This window comes from Mauremys mutica, chromosome 5, assembly GCF_020497125.1.
Source record: "Mauremys mutica isolate MM-2020 ecotype Southern chromosome 5, ASM2049712v1, whole genome shotgun sequence".
In the NCBI taxonomy this organism is placed as follows: domain Eukaryota; kingdom Metazoa; phylum Chordata; order Testudines; family Geoemydidae; genus Mauremys; species Mauremys mutica.
Genome location: NC_059076.1, coordinates 77,351,995 through 77,372,032, shown reverse-complemented (window position 1 = coordinate 77,372,032; position 20,038 = coordinate 77,351,995). Strand labels below are relative to the sequence as shown.

At 38.8% G+C, this 20,038-nt stretch overlaps 1 long non-coding RNA gene across 2 annotated transcripts in view; it reads left to right on the top strand.

The window, feature by feature from the left end:
* The window catches only part of LOC123370792, a 62,996-nt gene that overhangs the window by 18,373 nt on the left and 24,585 nt on the right, over window positions 1-20,038 (top strand). Inside the window, exon 1 of one of the 2 annotated variants that reach the window (XR_006579553.1) lies at window positions 9,744-9,874. The exons of the other annotated variant lie outside the window; for it this stretch is intronic. This is a non-coding gene — a long non-coding RNA (uncharacterized LOC123370792). Of the gene's footprint in view, window positions 1-9,743; window positions 9,875-20,038 lie in introns of those variants that run through there. 2 annotated transcript variants of the gene reach the window in all.

Genomic DNA, 20,038 nt, shown 5'->3' with positions numbered 1-20,038 from the left:
TTGCAAAAGACACTAGAGAACAATATGGCTGAAATATTGTTATGAAAAAAATTAAAGATCATTGTTCTTGAAAAACTTATTGAACTAAAGGGCTTTGAAAATACTATTTTCAAATCAAAAGATGCATATTAGCAAAATATAGAATTATGTGACACACACAACTGTGAAAGTTAATCATAAGTGGGAAAAGAACAGAGCCTGAGATTACATCTCTCACCACAGCGTAGACTAGAAGGCAAACAACTGATTAGTTGTGAGCAATGCACTGGTGATATAACATTCTGTCTACCATAACAAGACAGTTATATTTCTATCAAGATTTATACTGCAATAAACTTTGGTCATTGTGCTAGAAAAGCTGTCATTTGAATTTGATATGTGGTTCACCCTCCTACTCTCAACCTTCAGCCTCTAAACTATATATGCAGCCTCTGAAAGGTGATGGATATTTACTTGTAGCATGTTATGAACAGTGCTTGTTTGGTTGAAGTGACTTCTCAGCTGACATCAGCAAATTGAAAATAAATTGGGATTGCATATACATCCATGGCTACTTTCACTGAGATTCCCTGGCTAAGGTGATACATTCTTCTCTCCTCAGAAGAACCTGTAAAAAATATGCTGAAGCACAGCCTGCCTTACTGGAATTCTTATATGCTTGAACAACTAATATGCTTGTAAAACCGGGTATGTAATTCTCTGTGGACAATATCTATTGCTTGATGTACACTGAAAGCAATAAACCAAACTCTTCCTCAAGCTGTCCCAACTGAGCATAGCAAGGAGTGTCTTACAATCTGACAATGTACATTTATGTCATTAGTCTGCACCTGCTATTTCAGATGGAGCTCAAAGATACTTCAGGATAATCAAAAGGTTGCTAATCACATAGCATGTGGGCTTCACTTCCAAATAATGGGATGTCTGGCCTTTGTCTATAGCTGGTATTTTGCTATTCATGCTATTTGCTTACATGGAGAACACTCTGTTATTAGAAGTACCATAGAGAGATATTAAAACTCGGGAGGAAAGTTGAACAGGGTAAAGGTAGATTTATGCATGGCAGGTGGGGATTTTTAAATCCCCTTATCTGTTTCTAGCTCTGAATTTAAATAGGTCCATAAAGATATCTGTATGCAACAGATGCTGTCATCACTTTCCAAAGTGATGACAAATAGCATAGAAAGTATTAATTATCCATTCATAATCACAACAGCACATTCTTCACTGCCATCAGTTAGTGCAGTACCAGTTTTCTTTCCTATATCCCTATCCCAATTCCTCTTAGCAATAAGTTATGAGAAGAAAAATATAGCATAGAGACATATTTTAAAAACACTACCGAGGAAAGTTAGGCACATGCTTTCCATCCTAAATAGAATTCCTATTGACCCAATGGCAAGATTTCAGATTTATCATAAATACTTTCTAACTTGCGGAAGGAGAACCATAACTCTGATAGTGGGGAGCTGTAACATGACGAAAAGTCTGTTCAGAAAAGAACTTCTCAGAAGAAATGAGAGCGCACACATGTAGGGCTGCCAACTCTTAAGACAAAGAGGTAAGGACAGGTTTGAAGAATTCAAAGATTCCATTGACTATGGTCTTAGAATTCATTAACAAGAAAAAATCTATACACTTGTATAATTAAGCTGTTTCAAAGAATTGAAAACTACTTATTCTGTGAGGTGCATACCATTTAATTTTTCAGTAAGTTTTTGACAGCAACTGGATCAGGGTGCAGTGCAATTGGCTACTGTATTCTTGTTCTACAAAATAAAAGTGCTTTTAAAATTTTTACCTCCTATGTGAGGTAGAAAATTCATTTAGACATTTGATTTAATCCTTCAATATCATATAATTATGCATGAATGTGTGGTCATATTGTGCAATACATGACTATTGAAGTTGGCTTGCAGACTGGGTTGAATAATATCAAAATGGTGAAGGAAGATTTTTCCACAGTTTTGCTGCTGATGCATTAGCAGCATACTGTTGTATTATCCACCTTCAAAGATTGCTCTTTCCGCTTTTAGTAAATCTCTGCAGCAGCATATGTCGACAGCATCACAGAAACCAGCATGTCTTTCATGTACACCATTTTCTTTGAACACACTCTCTCTCTCTTTAAAGGGAACATTATTAAAATACATTACTTGCAGCTCAATATGTCTTGCTGTTCTTTAGTTTTTCCAAGACAATATCAGTGGAATGGGTAGCTTGTCCTTCACAATGCTTTTAGACTGAACCATTAACTGAACTTAGAATTTACCAATAATTGGAAGCTTAGAAGTGCAGAAAGAACTTGAACAGGAATGGGATCTAACATTTGGAACTCACTGCCAGAAAATGAGTGTTTTGATGCCAGGGACAAAGCAACCACCTCTATGTTTTTAGTATCCAGTGTCTTCCCATGCTGAGTTCACATCTTTTCCCCCTCCATCCCATATCAACCTAGCTTTTCCTGTTGACTGGCATGCAAATGCATCTCCTATTGTGTTTTGGCTTTTACAAAGCTTGATTTTTTTTTTTACATTAGACCTAGGCAGACGGGTAAATCATCAGTCCGCCAGTTAGTGTAGAGGGGCTCTTAGAGCGATAGTATCTGCCAGATTTGGTTTTGGATTTCTCACCAGCTGTTCTATGCATGTACATTGTTCAAATTCACGATGGCTCCTCTATGTATGGTTTTGTTCTTTGAAAATCTTGGCAGATCCTATCAAATCTCCTGAACGGTGAGCCATTTCTCTTTCTAGGCAATTGTGATATGCACTGACTTTATTTCCCAACTTTCTCCCTAGTGTGCAGCTGTTACATCATTCATCCTTTTGCTGGAAGGGGAAAATATGCAACCTTTTCTATGGCTCCTATCTTTTAGACAGGGGAATTAGAGTATCTGCTAAAAAATCATATAGTTGATAGTAGAATTTTGCTGCTGCAGGAGTGAATTCAATTTTAGCTTATAAATATCTGATTGGAGGTCATAAACTTAGTGGAAACAGACGTATTCAAAACTTGCCATATGCATCTGAAACTTTGACTACCCGGTTAAAAAATATTCCGACTGGTTCTATAACCAGTGCACCTCATGATAGTTTAGTAACACCATCTTTTTGTCATCTGTGTCCAACAGAGACTTGACTACTTTAATGCTCAAACTTATTTTAAATCAGCTATACTGATTTTAGAGTCTGGATGATTTATTTTTGTGATCTTGCTCTATATAGTAGACTTGTTAAATACTGTGATTAGTAAGCAGTGCTGGTTCCAGCATGTTACCATTGGTGTTAAATATCATAAAGTCCTCAAGATTATATTGTAATTTGTCAGTATGTGCCCATAGAATAACAGACACTTTATCTAAATTTATCTAGCTTACCAAAGGAGGAGATATTATGAGGCACTATTTAATGTCTTTTCAATAGATCTCCTGCTGGTGTGGAGTACGTTAATATGATTACTGTTGGTAATTTTATTGCCAGTTTAAGGTGTAGTACTTTTAGAATCATCAACAACAAAAATTAATGGAACATATAATGAGTCTGTGCAGTTTATTGCAACAGGAGATTGTCAAGACAAATACTGTGACTGATTTTTTTTATAAGAGCGAAGAACATGATATCATTAGTAACATTTGGCCATATAACTAAAAGTGGGCACTGATAAAATTATATGGGTAATCAGATACTGAGATGCTTCAGAAGGAGTTTATCCCTCCTGTGCATAATTTCACAATTGAGTAGATGCTGCACTATTGGACTTCTGAAGCATCAAGAATTGGACATTGCTAAAAGCAGAATACCAGACTAGTGGGACCAATAAACTGATACAGTAGGCCAGTTCTTATGCTAACTTGAAATTATTCCTTGCTACTACTGTATCTCAAGGAGTACAGTACTTGAGCAGTATGTTTGCCTGGGTCTATATTTCCAATGGAACTGAAGGAACTAAAGCTGAAATAAAATGTCTAAAGGAAACAATATATGGTTTAATTAGCCTTTATAAAAATATAGTAGTAATACATCCAAATTTCAGTTCTGTTAGCGGTTGCAAGGGGATTACCCATCTAGAACGCCAAAACATATTGTCTCTCTAAGCAACAGAAGTTGGTCCAATAAAAGATTTTTATCTCAACCACTTTGTCTCTCTAAAACATATTCAGGCAGTGAGTTTTCACCTCCAAAAATGTGTCTTACTCTGGAGGAAAATGTGATGCAAAACTATTAAATGTTTCATTTGTTTGCAAATCTGACAAAAGCATGCTTTTTCAATCACTTTTTCCCAGCTGTGTGACTTTTTTTTTCATAGTGCTCTAATCAGTGATACTCATATCTTCTTCCATCAATGAAAAGTAAAACTATCATAGTTCTCTGATATGTAAGATGCACAATTTAAATCCATTTGAAAAATCTGAGAGGTCAGAGACACTACTCCAAATTAAGTCACAATAGCACTACATCAGTCCAAGGAGAGGTGATGTAGCACTTTGTGTCTTGTCATGCTCAGGATATATTCATGGCAGGTCTCAAGTATCAGAGGGGTAGCCATGTTAGTCTGGATCTGTAAAAGCAGCAAAGAGTCCTGTGGCACCTTATAGACTAACAGACGTATTGGAGCATGAGCTTTCTGCATCCGACGAAGTGGGTATTCATCCACAAAAGCTCATGCTCCAATACGTCTGTTAGTCTATAAGGTGCCACAGAACTCTTTGCTGCTATGGCAGGTGTAACACTGTTTTTTCCTTGAGTACTATTGGTAATACTTTAGTTATTACAGAGTTCTCTCTTATTACAATCTTGTTTAGCAGTATGGGACCCCAACACAGGAGAGCAAGAAATGAAGATATATAATACATATGCTTGCTGATCTTCAGCTAGCAGATGATGATGATGATATGTTGCAACTGAGGGATAAATTCTGCCCTCCTGCCACCCCTGCTAGGTTCTTCCCTTCTCTATACACTGCATTCTCACCACTCTTCTTAAGCCCAACATGCTGATATACAGTATCGTCATGGACTAGTAAAGTTTGATATATGTAGTCTTAGAAGAATTGACAGTCTCCAATAGAAATGAGATGGTCTTCCTATCCTCAATTTGGGATAAGGTTAGAGTCCTCAGCTGTGCTGTGTATGGTGCATCTTGATTTGTATGGAAAATCCCCTTTTATCTCTGCACTTATCTATGTGCCCATAAACTGTGGACAAGAAATCATCCTTTCTTGTACATCTAGAAAGTGTCTAGCACTATTACTAAGTGAAAAGGTAAGTATTCCACACAAAGAATTGAAAGGAAACAAAAATGGTTGGTTTGAAATTTTTTTCACAAAATTTTTCATCTTTTGAAGAAGATTGAACTGAATCTCTTTTTTTTAAACCAAAAACTGCAAAGTTTCTCAATGTTTTAATGTGAAAAATCCATTTTTTTTTCAAATCTTGCCACCTTTTTTCTATTGGATTTTTTTTATAAAGCGAGTGTGCTCTTTCAGAGTGAAATGAAATGTTTCAAAACTTTTTTGGGAAATGAAATTGAAAAATGTCAATGAAAATTAAATTTTTCATTAAAATTTAATACACTATCAAAAAAACTTCAACCAGCTATAACTTAGCATGTAGGGGGTACTAGCACAAACACATTAATAACAAAAATAGAGGATTTTACTCTCCTCTTAACCAAAGCACTGTCATATTTCAATATAAAAATTCTCTCTCTTGGCCTCCCTGAGAGAGCTCAGTACCAGCCCAGATTTGACAAAATTCAGACTCCTCATTTTATGAGGCAAGTTTTGAAGACCGTTTTCTACCAACTGCATTTATTTTACCAGGAACTGCTAAATTATTTGGTTATAAATTCCTAAGCATGATTATCCAGTGATTAGCTTTGCATTCCAATTCTTTTTTTTTTAAAGGCTATTGCTCTAATCAGGAATAAAATGAATTGTTCCATTTTTGCTACTGATGAAGGAATGACTGTTTTGTAGGCAGTTTTTAAAATTGCAAAATGTAAAATGGTGGTGGCATTTTTTTTTAACAACAATATATGCACCTAGCAATGTTTTATTTCATAGTAGAACATCCTAACATTTTTAGTTTGGGTAAGACAGAATAATTTATCTTTGCTTAGAACCCTTTGGTCCTACTCATGTTGTCTGTGCAAGGACGCTGTGATCTCAGGAGAGGTAGTATAAAATCAACTATTTAGCAGAAGCATCCATTTGAAGAGTGCAGCATGTCAAAAAGATTTATATATAAGGGTTCTTAAACCCTCCCTCTGCAAGAGAGGTCCTTGAGTCTTAATTTTTGGTCACTTCCTTTGGTTCATATGTCATACCTAATACTCATGAGTTTCCCTCTTAGCTAGAGTTTGACAGACAATAATGATTTGTACTACTGTAGCACCGAGGAGCCCTAGTAGTGGACCAGGGCTCCATTGTGCTAGGTGCTATACAAACACCCAACAACATAGATGCTCCATGAAGATAACAATACAAGTATAAGATGACAGATGGATGGATAGAAATGCGGATACAAGGAAACAATAAGACAATTATAGTCAGGATGATAGGCAGTGTCAATGTCAATGTCAGGAAAATGTCTCTCAGATTACCCTGTTGGGCCACATGAAGCTATTCACATCTTGTCTGTAACAAGCTATTTGTTTTTCATTTTCCCCCTTGAAAGCATCTGAGTTTTTGATGTCCTGCCTTATCATGTATTCAGTGTTGTAAAGCAGTAGAAGTTGTCATTATTTAAACAAATTTCATTAATGTGAATGTGATGTGAGTACTTTTATTCTACTATTGGTAAATGTGAAGCATCTTGAAAACAATAAGGAGAATGCAAGGAGCTTTCAAGCAATTCCTGTTGCTAGGAAACCATGCTTTCTTTGTGTATTTTCAAAATGACTAAATCACCTTGTCTGGCTTCAGAGACAGGAGCCGAGGAGGAAAGAACTAGTAAATTAAACAAAAGTGTTATTTTTTAACTTTGCAATGTGCTTGGCTTGGATGATGATGATGAGTAAACATGACTCGGAATGACTGTGGAAGCAAGGCTGAAATCACTAAACTTCACCAAATAGCTGTACATTGGAGCAGGACCTGGCTGATCCTTTCCATCAGGACTGGAGAACAGCCACCCATAGATGTCCCTTGATTATGACTGACTTGACCTGTGAGTGGGGCCTTAAGTAGGTGAGATTTGTGGTGAGACAAAGTTCTGGGCTTCTCTAAGCTAGGCATGATGAAGTGTGTGTGTGTTAAAACTGCTGATATCTTCATGTGGCTTTCTCAGTTTCTTCTATTCGAAATTGGTTTCTCTTGTTTCTTTTGATTGTCTTTGGACCCAAACAAAAAGATACTCATGTTCAATGTTCCCAGGGGACTCTTGAGTGTTTGTAGGCAGGGAAAATGCCTGGAAGGTGAACAGGGGGGGTTTATTTCAAATTCCCTGATTCAGAAGCTGGCATATGTCTCTATGTAGGGACTTCAGCCATAGTTTTATTATTTTTTTTAGAACAGAATTCCTAAACAAATTGAATCGGTCCTTGCTGGCGTCACTGGCAGTAGGGTTATACATACAAATGATAGGGGAAATTAGTCTGTCAGATTTTGGTTTTCTATTTCATATCCCAGGATATAGTATGAGATCAAAATATGTCTGAAAAATACTCACCTTTCACTTGAATTTGTAGGAGTTAAGTACTCTATGTGAGAAGGGATGCAGTGGCTCCAGAGTTTTGCAGGCCTTGTGCTAGTCTATTCTGCAGAATATGAATGAAGATTGGTGTGTAAAATTGGGTAGTATCCCTTTAAATAGTTTTGTGAACCCTCTAATGGCATTGATTGTTCTATGTTTAGAAACCTTCTCAAGCAGCGGTGTATACATAGCTAGGCCTTGCATGTTGTGTACAGTTAGTAAACATGGATATTTGGTCCCCACTGTGCCCATGTGGCTCTTTCATTATGGTGGGATGGCAGCGCCACTATAGTTAAGTTGCATCACAGCTTCTGTCTAAAGGTCGAACCTTTCTCAATCTCTAAAATTGACATGCTATGTTAGATTCCTTTGAAATCTGGTGTGTCTCAGGGGGATGCAGGTGTCACACTGTCTGGAGTGTCTGAGGTCAGACAGTCAGAAAACAGGGCAGACACCCCAAACTGGTGGTATAATTAGATTTCACCAAGCCAGTAACAAATGTACACACCTGTATCACTATATTAGTCTTATGATGGAGTTACAAACAGTTCCCTTAGGCTCTCCTTCCTACCTTACCACCCAGACAAACTGGACTTTTTGATATTGGTCACTATACAAAATACCATTAAGTTACTCTCAAATGTCCAGTCACTTACCCCAGGTCAAATAGATACTCTGGATCTCACCAAACAGAATGCTGAAGCCAATTTCTCTAGCAAACCAACTAAAGGTTTATTAGCTAAGAAAAAGAAAGTTGTTGAGAGGTTAAAGCAGGTAAAATACATTAACAGGTAAGTCCAAGTTTGTAAGTCCAAAATGACAGAGATGTTGTGATCTGCTAGTTTTCCATAAGTCTCTCAGGGTTATCCATGGTAATTCTGGGGATCTCCACCCACTTGTTCAGTATCCCACTCTGTAAGAATCCAAAATAGTTCAGCGATACAGGGTCGATCTCTGGATCCATTCTTATAGTGTCTTTCCACAGAAGGCAATCTGGCAGGCATATTTATTCACAGCATGGGCTTTTCCTTTGTTGATTAAATGTAAACAGTTTGTGAATTTCCATTGTCAAACACAATGACCCAGACTTTGAAGATAGCAATCTTTTACATTTCCAAGGCTTTAGCCTCCTGTGACTGGTAAATGTGATGTAAACACAATGTAATAGCCTGAAACAATCCTTCATTAGTTTTCATCAAGTAAATAATCATCTTCATTCTAACACACACTTTTGATCTAGGGTTAATTAAGCACAGGTGTCATAAATAGTTAGTTAAGGGTTAAGTTTCCACCTGTAAAGGGTTAACACATAGTACCTGGTGAACACCTGACCTGAGGACCAATCAGGGAAGAGAATTTAAAATTCCTAGGAGGGAACTTTTTCTCTCTGTTCTTGTGTGTGTTGTTCTTAGCCGTTTGGAGTTACAAGGGTCCAGATGTTTAATCAAGTCTTCTGCAAGTTTCCATCTTTCTGAACTAAGTTCTTCTAGTCAAGATAGTGAGTATTAGAAAGGTACTTTGTGTCCTCATCTAATAATCCTATGTTTGCAATTCTGTGTGTTTGTTATTGATTATTCTTAATTCTGCCTGTATTGTTTGTACTGAGAAGGAGAGAAGATTCTCTCCAGAAATTAGTAAGGTTATACCCTATGAATGTCCAGCTTCGATTCATAGAGATTGTGTATTTTCTTGTTTTTCTTTTAATAAATTCTTTCTATAAAGATTTGATTAAATCCCTTCTACTGTGGATACAGGGGGAGGGGGCTAAGAAACTCTCTCTCGGTGGTGAGACAAGCTTATCTCCGGGCAGAGAGGGGAGGGAGGAGACGGGGAGGTTTCTCCCTCTGTGAGTTGATCTGTGTTTCCCCAGGGAACGTCTTTGGAAAGAGGAGGGGGAAAACAGGGGTGTCCCGGCCCACGTAAATTGACCGGGTGGTGGCAGCAAATCATGGTCTTACCCTCACTTGAAACTGGGGGGTTTCAAGTTGAGGACCAGCATGTATCCCCCCGCACCCTAAAATCCTAGGGTAGGTCTCCTTTTTGCTGCCACCACCTGGTCATTCAGCAGCCGAGATCCAGTGTTCCTCCCCAAAGGCCAGCGTTTGGCCTGAGGGTAGAAGGTCCTGGACCCACCGCTCACTACCATCTGACCTGTCTATAGATGACATCAGATTAGCAGTAGGTTATACAGGGGATTTGATTTGTTTTGTTCTTGTTGCCAAGGAAGGGATATATTGGGTCTGAGCTTCAAGCTCCTTTGTTGCAGTCTGTTTGCTGAGTGTTTATGTGTTTGCTAACGGTTTCTCCCTTACCCCTTTTATGTAATCAATCCTTAATACAATACTTACCTGTTTCAAACATAACTTTCTTGCATCATGGAAAGGGCCACCCATATATCCCAGGAGAACCTGCTTCAAAACAGAACCTCCTTGCCCAGTGAACACAATTCCGCAGTTGTCACCTACCACTTCACATTGGAACCTATATGAGGTATCCCCAAACAATTACAACCCATATTTGATGGGCACCACACCCTGAAATAAATCTTTCCTGAACCCCCTCTTCTGGCCTTCAAACATCCTCAAGTCTCGACACGCTCATCAGAAGCAAGCTCCCCACAGACCAGGACACATCAACTCAAAGCAGCACCAGACCTTCCACCAGATGCAAAACCTGTAGACATAACTTCACTGCTATGATGATCAATACTCGCAACAACAAACTTTAAAAAAACATTTGTAGGACCCATGAATCATCACAACATATGGTGTACCTCATCCAGTGCATCAAATGACCTAACAATTGTGTGGCTAAAATCAGACAATCACTATGCTCTCTAATGAACTCACACAAAAAAGGATAAAAGACAAAAATACCATATTATCCATTGACAAACACTTTTCACAAATCAATCACTCTATATCTGATCTCTCAGTACTCATCCTCAAAGGAAACGAGCATCACCTTCAAAAGGTGACCCTGAAAATTTAGGGTGTATCTCCACTGTACCCTTCTTTTGGCAGTGCACAGTCCCCCTAGCACCAATATAAATAGCTTCGTAGCTGGTGAGGCAGGGCTTAGCCAAGTAGAGTAAAGACATGCCTGAAGGTTGTGTACACATACTTGAGTACATACCATATGTGGATCTCTACTTGCCCAGCCCCTGCCTTTCTGTCTACACTACTATTTTTAGCAGTGCAATGTTCCACTGCCTCCCCACTGCTAAAGCCCTTCCCTGCTGGAGGAAAAGACATATATCACATTGGTAGATGTGCAGGTGAACGAGCCTCTGATAGTGGGGCTGATGTGATTAGGTCCTATGATGGTGTCCCCTGAATAGAGATGTGGACAGAGTTGGCAATGGGCTTTTTTGCAAGGATAGGTTCCTATGTAAAAGAATAAATGGACACAAATTAGTCATCAAGAATTATTTTAAAACTGGTCGGAGAACACTTCAATCTCCCTGGTCACTTGATTACAGACCTAAAAGTCACAATATTACAACAAAAAAAACTTCAAAAACAGATTCCAACGAGAGACTGCTGAATTGGAATTAATTTGCAAAATGGATACCATTAAATTAGGCTTGAATAAAGACTGGGCGTGGATGGGTCATTACACAAAGTAAAACTATTTCCCCATGTTTATTCTCCCCCCCACCACTGTTCCTCACAACTTCTTGTCAACTGCTGCAAATGGACCATTTTGATTACCACTACGAAAAGTTTTTTCTCTTCTGCTGGTAATAGCTCACCTTAACTGATCACTCTCGTTAGAGTGTATACGGTAACACCCTTTGTTTCATGTTCTCTGTGTGTATATATATATCTTCCTACTGTATTTTCCACTGCATGCATCTGATGAAGTGGGCTGTAGCCCACGAAAGCTTATGCTCAAATAAATTTGTTAGTCTCTAAGGTGCCACAAGTACTCCTGTTCTTTTTTTTTTTAAGTTCAATTCAGATGCTTTTTCCTGTAATGTGTAGAAATTTCAAAAATACATTGGCCTACTGAATTTCCATATGTAAATATCAGAAACATAACAGTGTCATTGGGAATTAGCTTTAAGTAGACTGAGTTTAGTTCTTATAAACAGACTTGACTGCTGTAAGCTTCCAACCTATTTGCACTTCCATTTCATGATTCCTTCTTTTCTTAGATAAGGATTCAGTCTGAATGTGATCTGCTTTTTCCAGTCTGTAAAGAAAAGTAAGATGCTCTGCAATGTGACAAACTTGGTTATGTTACATCAAAAACGCCTCTGATTTTCAATTTAATGATGTTCCTAACACAGTGTTCCCATCTAATGCAATTTAGTTGACAGGTTTTGTTGCTTGTCTATGTAAATGTGTAAACAATGGACTGAGGATTTTGGAATAAAATAGACCTGTCAATTAATCACAGTTAATGCAAGCAATTAACGCAAATCAAATTAACTAGATTTAAAAAGTTGTGATGAATCACAGTTTTAATTGCACTGGTAAACAATATAATACCAATTTAAATTATAAAAATTTTGGATTTTTTTCTACATTTTTAAATATATTGATTTCACAGAATACAAAGTGGACAGTGCTCACTTTATATTATTTTTATTACAAATATTTGCACTGCAAAAAATAAACAAAATAGTTTTCTTTTCAATTAACTGCATACAAGTACTGTAGTGCAATCTTCTATATTTGTAAACTTCACTTTCACGATAAAGGGATAGCGCTACAGTACTTGTGTAATGTGAATTGAAAAATACTATTTATTTTATTTTTTACAGTGCAAATATTTGTAATAAAAGATAAGGTGAGCCCTGAACACTTTGTATTCTCTGTTGTAATTGAAATCAATGTATTTGAAAATGTAGAAAAACATACAAAATATTTATTACAAATTTAAATTGGTATTCTATTACTGTGACTAAAACTGTGATTAATTGGGACTATTTTTTAGTCTCACAATTAATTGCAATTATCTTTTTAATTGTTGGACAGTCCTAGAATAAAATAAACATAATGCAAGAGGGAAAAATCATCCTAATAATTCTGTTAAATACAGGCGCATTCCTCTTTAAATGCAAGCTTTAGCAGTTCATTCTATGCCAAAAGGGAAGATTATAGCTGAAACTCAATAGATCTTTAACACACACAAAGGAATTAATGTATTACTCAATGGTAGGAGCTAAGTTTTCATGGAGAAATAATGTAATGTGCAGTTAAAGACATTGTAATAGGCCTGAAATATAGTTAGAGTTTGGATTTCTAACAGTATTTAATGCTTCATCAGACATACTATACAGAGAAGGAAAGTGAACACATGACTCATGATATTTGAGGTTAAAGTGGGAGAGAAATTTTAGTCTAAATTCAGAGTACTTCCACTGGGGAAAGAAGAGTTATTACTTGATTTTAACCCAGGGGGACTTGACTCTTAATTTTCAGAATATTTATAGAAATACTTTTATTCTTTGAAACTGTGTACATTTCTAATAAATGTTTTGTCCAAACAAACCAAAACAATAATAGTTATTTACAGAAGTCTAGTCAAAGCCATGCTTCTGCCAAATATATTTCTTTCTCAATCTTTTTAGAAATTGAAATAGTCTATTATTACCTATGTGAAAGTGAATTGCAACTCCGATCCCAGCACTTGTTCATGGCTCAGTTTAATTACCATCTCCGTTCCTGTAAAAAGAACTATGCTACCCTAGAGCACACTGCAGTAAGTTCTGCAGCACATCACTGCTCATGCACTATTCATGTTCATTTTTTTAGAATGCACAGTTGTCATAAATAAACAGATCAGGGTTAAGGTCCCTTTTTACCTGTAAAGGGTTAACATGTAGTACCTGGTGACCACCTGACCAGAGGACCAATCAGAGACGAGATAATTTCAAATCTCTGTGGAGGGAAGCTTTTGTCTGTGTTTTCTTTGTTTGTCTCGAGAACTCTTTTTGGATCTAAGAGAGGACAGTCATGTCTCCAAGTTCTCCTGGAGTAGTTTCTACTAATTAATAGTGAGTATTAATTAGAAAGGCGAATTAGTCTTATGATTTGATTTCTATATTTGCAATTGTGTGTTTGCTAAAGGAAATGCTTTATTCCTGTTTGCTGATATTGCTTTTACTGAGAAAGGGGGAGGGGGAATTCTCTCCAGAGATTGATAAGCTTAGACCCTGTATTGTTCTATCTTGAATTACAGAGACAAGTTACTTTCTTTTTATTCTTTAATAAATCCTTTTCTATTAAGGACTTGTTTGGTCTTTCCTTGGGTGGATTCTCAGGGAAAGAGAAGGGGGAGGTATCCCTCTGTAGTTAGATCCCGGTATCTCTCCTAGGAAAAGGGAGGGGGGAGGAAGCAGGGGGAATGGTTTGTTTCTCCTGGGTGTAAGAACTCCATGGATTTGGGGCTCTTGGAATCCCCTAGGATTTTGGGGAAGGACTGTGTCTCAATCCACATTTCCTGATTGAGTGGTGGCAGCTTACTAGATCTAAACTAGGATTTTAGTTTAGAGGGAAACCAAGTCGGGTCCCCATCTTTGAACCCACAAGCTCAAAGTGGGGGTGAGACCCTAGGACATGGTGGGCAGCGAGAAGGAAACCTACCCTAAGGGTTAGGGTGGGGGGAGAAGACCTGCGGGTCCCCATCTTTGAACTCACAAGCTCAAAGTGGGGGTGAGACCCTAGGACAATCACTGATGTGCTCATGCATAAATCTTTTCAGGATGCTGTAGTCCAGTCAAACAGTTTGCATAGCTCTTAAGGATGAATACTTCAGAATTTATTGCTTAGATCATATCCTTAAGGCACGGCCCATAGTCACAGGTGGTGCTGACCTGTGGCACTCCAGGCAAGTACCTGGAGGCATTCTGGAATAAGGCAGACTACCTCCCACAGCTACACTATATGAAAGAGAAGTATACATACAGCTATGTCCATTTTTGAGTGCAGGTTACTCCCCAAACTCCATTTGTGAGGCTAGGGCATTGCCTCTTTGTGGGGAGGGATAGCTCAGTGGTTTGAGCATTGGCCTGCTAAACCCAGGGTTGTGAGTTCAATCCTTGAGAACGCCACTTAGGGATCTGGGGCAAAAATTGGTTCTGCTAGTGAAGGCAGGGGGCTGGACTAGATTACCTTTCAAGGTCCCTTCCAGTTCTAGGAGATTGGTATATCTCCAATTATTACCTCTTTCCTTTCCCCTGTGAGGTACTGAATATTCCTGGAAAACTAGGGAGGGGTTTTCCCTGTAGTCCATAGAGTATTTTTGACTGTATAGAGTGCAGGGAGTACTATGAAGGCTGCCCCTTATACAAGCCATGAAGAGTGAGAGGGAAAGAGAATCTGTGCACCTGCGTTAGGGGCAGGCACTCTTTGGCCTTATGTTATTGATGTGGGTAGTAAATTACAGTTGCAGCTACAACAGATGTGTTGCACTTTTTAGTTCAGATTTGGACTTTTAATCACTGTGCACTTATTAGAACAGATGTTGGCCAATGACAACAGACACACGTGCATTCTTAAAAAGTGAGACAAAATAACCACCCAGTACCTTCACATGAAAATAAAATAAAGTAAATGTATATGTATAGCTTGATAGTTAATTAAAAAAGAGCAAGAAACAGTATAATTTATAATTATGGTGTACAAGAACATTCAGGGGGAGAAAATACTGGGAACTAAAGGACTCTTTAATCTAGCGGAGAAAGTAATAACAAGAACTGATGACTGGAAGCTGAAGCCAGACAAATTCAAATTAAAAATAAGGCACATTTGTTACAGTGCGAATGATTAAGCTTTAGAACAAATTTCCAAAGGAAGTTGGGGATTCTCCATCTCTTGATATCTTCAGATCCTTTCTGGAAGCTATGGTTTAGCCAAACACAAGTTATTGGGGTAAGTACAAGGATAACTGGGTGAAATTTAATGGCCTATGATACACAGGAGGTCATTCTAGATTATCTAAAGGGCTCTTCTGGCCTTGAACTTTGTTAAAGTTCATAATGAAAGTCTCTACTAGAAAAAATCCTAAACTTATTAGAGTTGGTGGTTTTAAAAATAGATATTATCAATCACAAGTAGTAGTCCTAAAAATTACTGTTAAGGACACATATTCTGATGTGACTTCAGCAATGTTTGAATATGGGATTTTAATCTACTGATTTTTAATTGACTCACACTTAGTTTAGAGTTTTATAACTGAAGGAATTTGATTTGATAAAGGGGCAGGCAAATGTTTAAAGTTTATCTTCCAGACATATCTCTGTCTGTCAACACAGAAGTGCTCTGATTCTGATAATTCAAAAGTGATTTTTGGCTTGTTCTTTCTCAAATAACTATGCTTTATTTACACTGCCTGCTATGTAGTGTATATCCAAGTGGATATATAGGATGACAGGTGCTAAAACGATAAGGAAATTTGCCTCTCCACCACAAACATAGAGGCTCGCACTTATGAAAATTAATTTAACAAGCACTTGCTAGCATGGAAGCATGGCCAAAGCTAAGAAGGGCGAGGAAGGAAGAAAATAATATCTTGAGGCCCCTTCTAATGCTAATTCAACAACTTCCACCATATGCATTTTTTCAAACAAACAGTTTGCTCCTTCCTGTCCCTCCTTAAGACTCGGAACGCTATCTGTTCATAATGTCTAGGCAGATGGCAATCTACATTGTACATGATGCTGAGGGTGTAAGTGAAAACATGTTTTTATTAGTAACTCTACCTCCCTCTGTTTGTTTTAGCTACATAGATTGTAGCTTCTTTGGGGCTGGCACTGTCTCTTACTACATGTTTCCACAGTTCCTAGCACAATGGAACTCTGACCTCTATAGCCTCTAGGCATTACTGAAATACTGCTTTTTTAAAAAAAGCATGCAGAATACATTCTTGTGTTCTAAGAATGTGGGGACTGGGAATTCAAGGAGTCAGTATGTGCATAAAGGACAACAAATCTGCCAGCTGCAGTATGAGTTAGCATACCAGGCCTATCTGCCTTTGTCTTGAGTTTCTTATTTTGTGTAGCTGAACAACCTCTGAATTTAGCAGCTCCTGCCTGCAAACAAAGTATCTTTGAAAGGGTAGGAGTGAATAAGCCTACATTTTGTTTCTCATCCAATCCCTTGGTTTTATAAATTGCACTTATGATCTTTTGTAGAGGGCATCTGAGGGTGCTAAAAGAGTTGGCAGATGTGATTGCAGAGCCATTGGCCATTATCTTTAAAAAAGGGAAGAGGGAGGATCCGGGGAACTACAGGCCAGTCAGCTTCACCGCAGTCCCTGGAAAAATCATGGAGCAGGTCCTCAAAGAATCAATTTTGAAGCACTTAGAGGAGAGGAAAGTGATCAGGAAGAGTCAGCATGGATTCAACAAGGGCAAGTTGTGCCTGACTAACCTAATTGCCTTCTATGATGAGATAACTGGGTCTGTGGATGAGGAGAAAGCAGTGGATGTGTTATTCCTTGACGTTAGCAAAGCTTTTGATATGGTCTCCCACAGTATTCTTGCCAGCAAGTTAAAGTAGTATGGGCTGGATGAATGGACTATAAGGTGGATAGAAAGCTGGCTACATCATCGGGCACAACGGGTTGTGATCAATGACTCCATGTCTAGTTGGCAGCCGGTTTCAAGCGGAGTGCCCAAAGGATTGGTCCTGGGGCCAGTTTTGTTCAATATTTCATTAATGATCTGGAGGATGGCGTGGATTGTACCCTCAGCAAATTTGCAGATGACACTCAACTGGGAGGCGTGGTAGATACACTGGTGGGTAGGGATAGGATACAGAGGGACCTAGACAAATTAGAGGATTGAGCCAAAAGAAATCTGATGAAGTTCAACAAGGACAAGTGCAGAGTGCTGCACTTAGGACAAAAGAATCCCATTTACTGTTACAGACTAGGGACCGAGTGGCTAGGCAGCAGTTCTGCGGAAAAGGACCTAGGGGTTACAGTGGACAAGAAGCTGGATATGAGTCAACAGTGTACCCTTGTTGCCAAGAAGGCTAATGGCATTTTGGGCTGTATAAGTAGAAACATTGCAGCAGATCGAAGGACATGATCATTCCCCTCTATTCGGCATTGGTGAGGCCTCATCTGGAGTACTGTGTCCAGTTTTGGGCCCCACACTACAAGAAGGATGTGGAAAAATTGGAAAGAGCCCAGTGGAGGGCAACAAAAATGATTAGGGGGTTGGAGCACATGACTTATGAGGAGAGGCTGAGGGAACTGGGATTATTTAATCTGAAGGAGAGATGAATGAGGGGGGATTTGATAGCTGCTTTCAACTACCTGAAAGGGGGTTCCACAGAGGAGCGATCTAGACTGTTCTCAGTGGTAGCAGATGACAGAACAAGGAGTAATGGTCTCAAGTTGCAGTGGGGAAGGTTTAGGTTGGATAGTAGGAAAAAGTTTTTCATTAGGAGGGTGGTGAAGCACTGGAATGGGTTACCTAGGGAAGTGGTGGAATCTCCTTCCTTAGAGGTTTTTAAGGTCAGGCTTGACAAAGCCCTGGCTGGGATGATTTAGTTGGGGATTGGCCCTGCTTTGAGCAGGGGGTTGGACTAGATGACCTCCTGAGGTCCCTTCCAACCCTGATATTCTATGATTATTCTCAAACATCTGTGATACATTGCTGTGGAAAAGGGCAGTTTATCAATAGCTTCTTGATTGGGTCATTCCTTTGTCTGTTTACATGGATATGGTGCTCCGGTTGCACCAACCAAACCATTGGAACACACATGGGGCTCACTCCTTCAGCTTTTATGGCTTGGAGAAAGGGTGCTGGGTATAATTTCATACTAGTCAGTATAAAGAGCCAGGTGATCACTGGAAAAAATGGGTATAAAGTAGAGGTGTGCACAAAATATATAGTTGGCAGTTTTGTTGTAGCCTGGTTCATCCCAGGATATTAGAGAGACAAGGTGGGTGAGATAATACCTTTTATTGGACCAACTTTTGGTTTGGTGGAGAAGAGCCCGTGGTGCTCAAAAGCTTGTCTCTTTCACCAGCAGAAGCTAGCCCAATAAAAGATAATACGTTGCCTGCCTTGTTTCCATAAAATATAGTTGGCTCTTTAGCTTTATTTTTTTTTAAAGTTAGAGATCCTACTAGACCCAGATAGTGTCTTTCAGTGCACAGACTAAAGCCTTTAAGGGTCTAGTCATACACTGCTTATTAGGATCACTGTTACTTGGAAGCTGAATCCCTATTAATTGAGTTGAAAACAAACTGTTGTTGACTACTAGCAGTCCTTACAGAGATTCGTCCCACAGCCATGCAGTCTCACATTAAGCAACAGTATTATTAAATCCAGAAGTAATCCAATGGTTCATCCTGCTATTTGATGAGACAATTCTAGAAAAATCAGAGCACATGAATTCAAAATGCTCATGAGACCTCTCAATTAAGTAGGCATACATCAGACTCAATAGATCATGGTATGCACTCCTGAGAGGTAAAGAATTTACTCAGTTGGTTTTATGGCAGCCATGGATGTGGCTGAAGAGACCCACTCAAGAGAGACAAACTCTGCCACATCTCTCACATTTAAAGATGATGTTTCGACCCATTGGGCTCTGCCTCTAAGAGCTCTTTTATCCTCTGCTAAGCTGGACTGCTTCCTCTCGTAACTCTGGAGACCTTGGTTAAGCGGTGTGTGGATGCCTCTTCTCCACTCCACACCAGCCAGCAAAGGAGATCAACCATGGAACTGAATGCACTCCTTGACACCGTGAGGAAGCAGTGGCTACAGCATGCACTCACCAAATCCCCAATAAAAATTCTGGTGCTCTCTACCGGAAAGTCTACTGGGATTCCCTCTGAAGCAGGCCCTTCTGAAGCTTCCTCCAGTATGGGCTATGGCTTAATATTCAGTTTGGCCTTTAGTTTATTATACAAGAGATATCTACTTCCTACTGTCAGTCAGAACAGGTAGATTTCATATACTGAATTTCTTCGACCCTGAGGGTCAACACAATGAGATAACAAGCACGTTTACAATCACCCAGCAACAAGTTTGAAATCTCTATTATTCTGCTGTATAATGAGGAGCAGTGACTAACTGCACAGTCACACTCCAACAGTCACTGTGGAGAAAATAAAATTTGTTATTAGGCTAATGAGGACTTAGAGTCAGTCTCTGCAACAAATACATTTTTGTCACAAATGTAATGGGAGGAGAGAGACACACAAAATAGACATAGCTGGTAACCACTGCAATACAGTACAAATACAGGTATTCCATGCTATCATTCTCTGTTAGAGTCCACTGTAAGGGCATAGAAAAGAACCCTATTTAGGTGTATAGAGAGTGATAAGGATAGTTCACTATAAATTAATCTTGCAAACCAGGTTTAA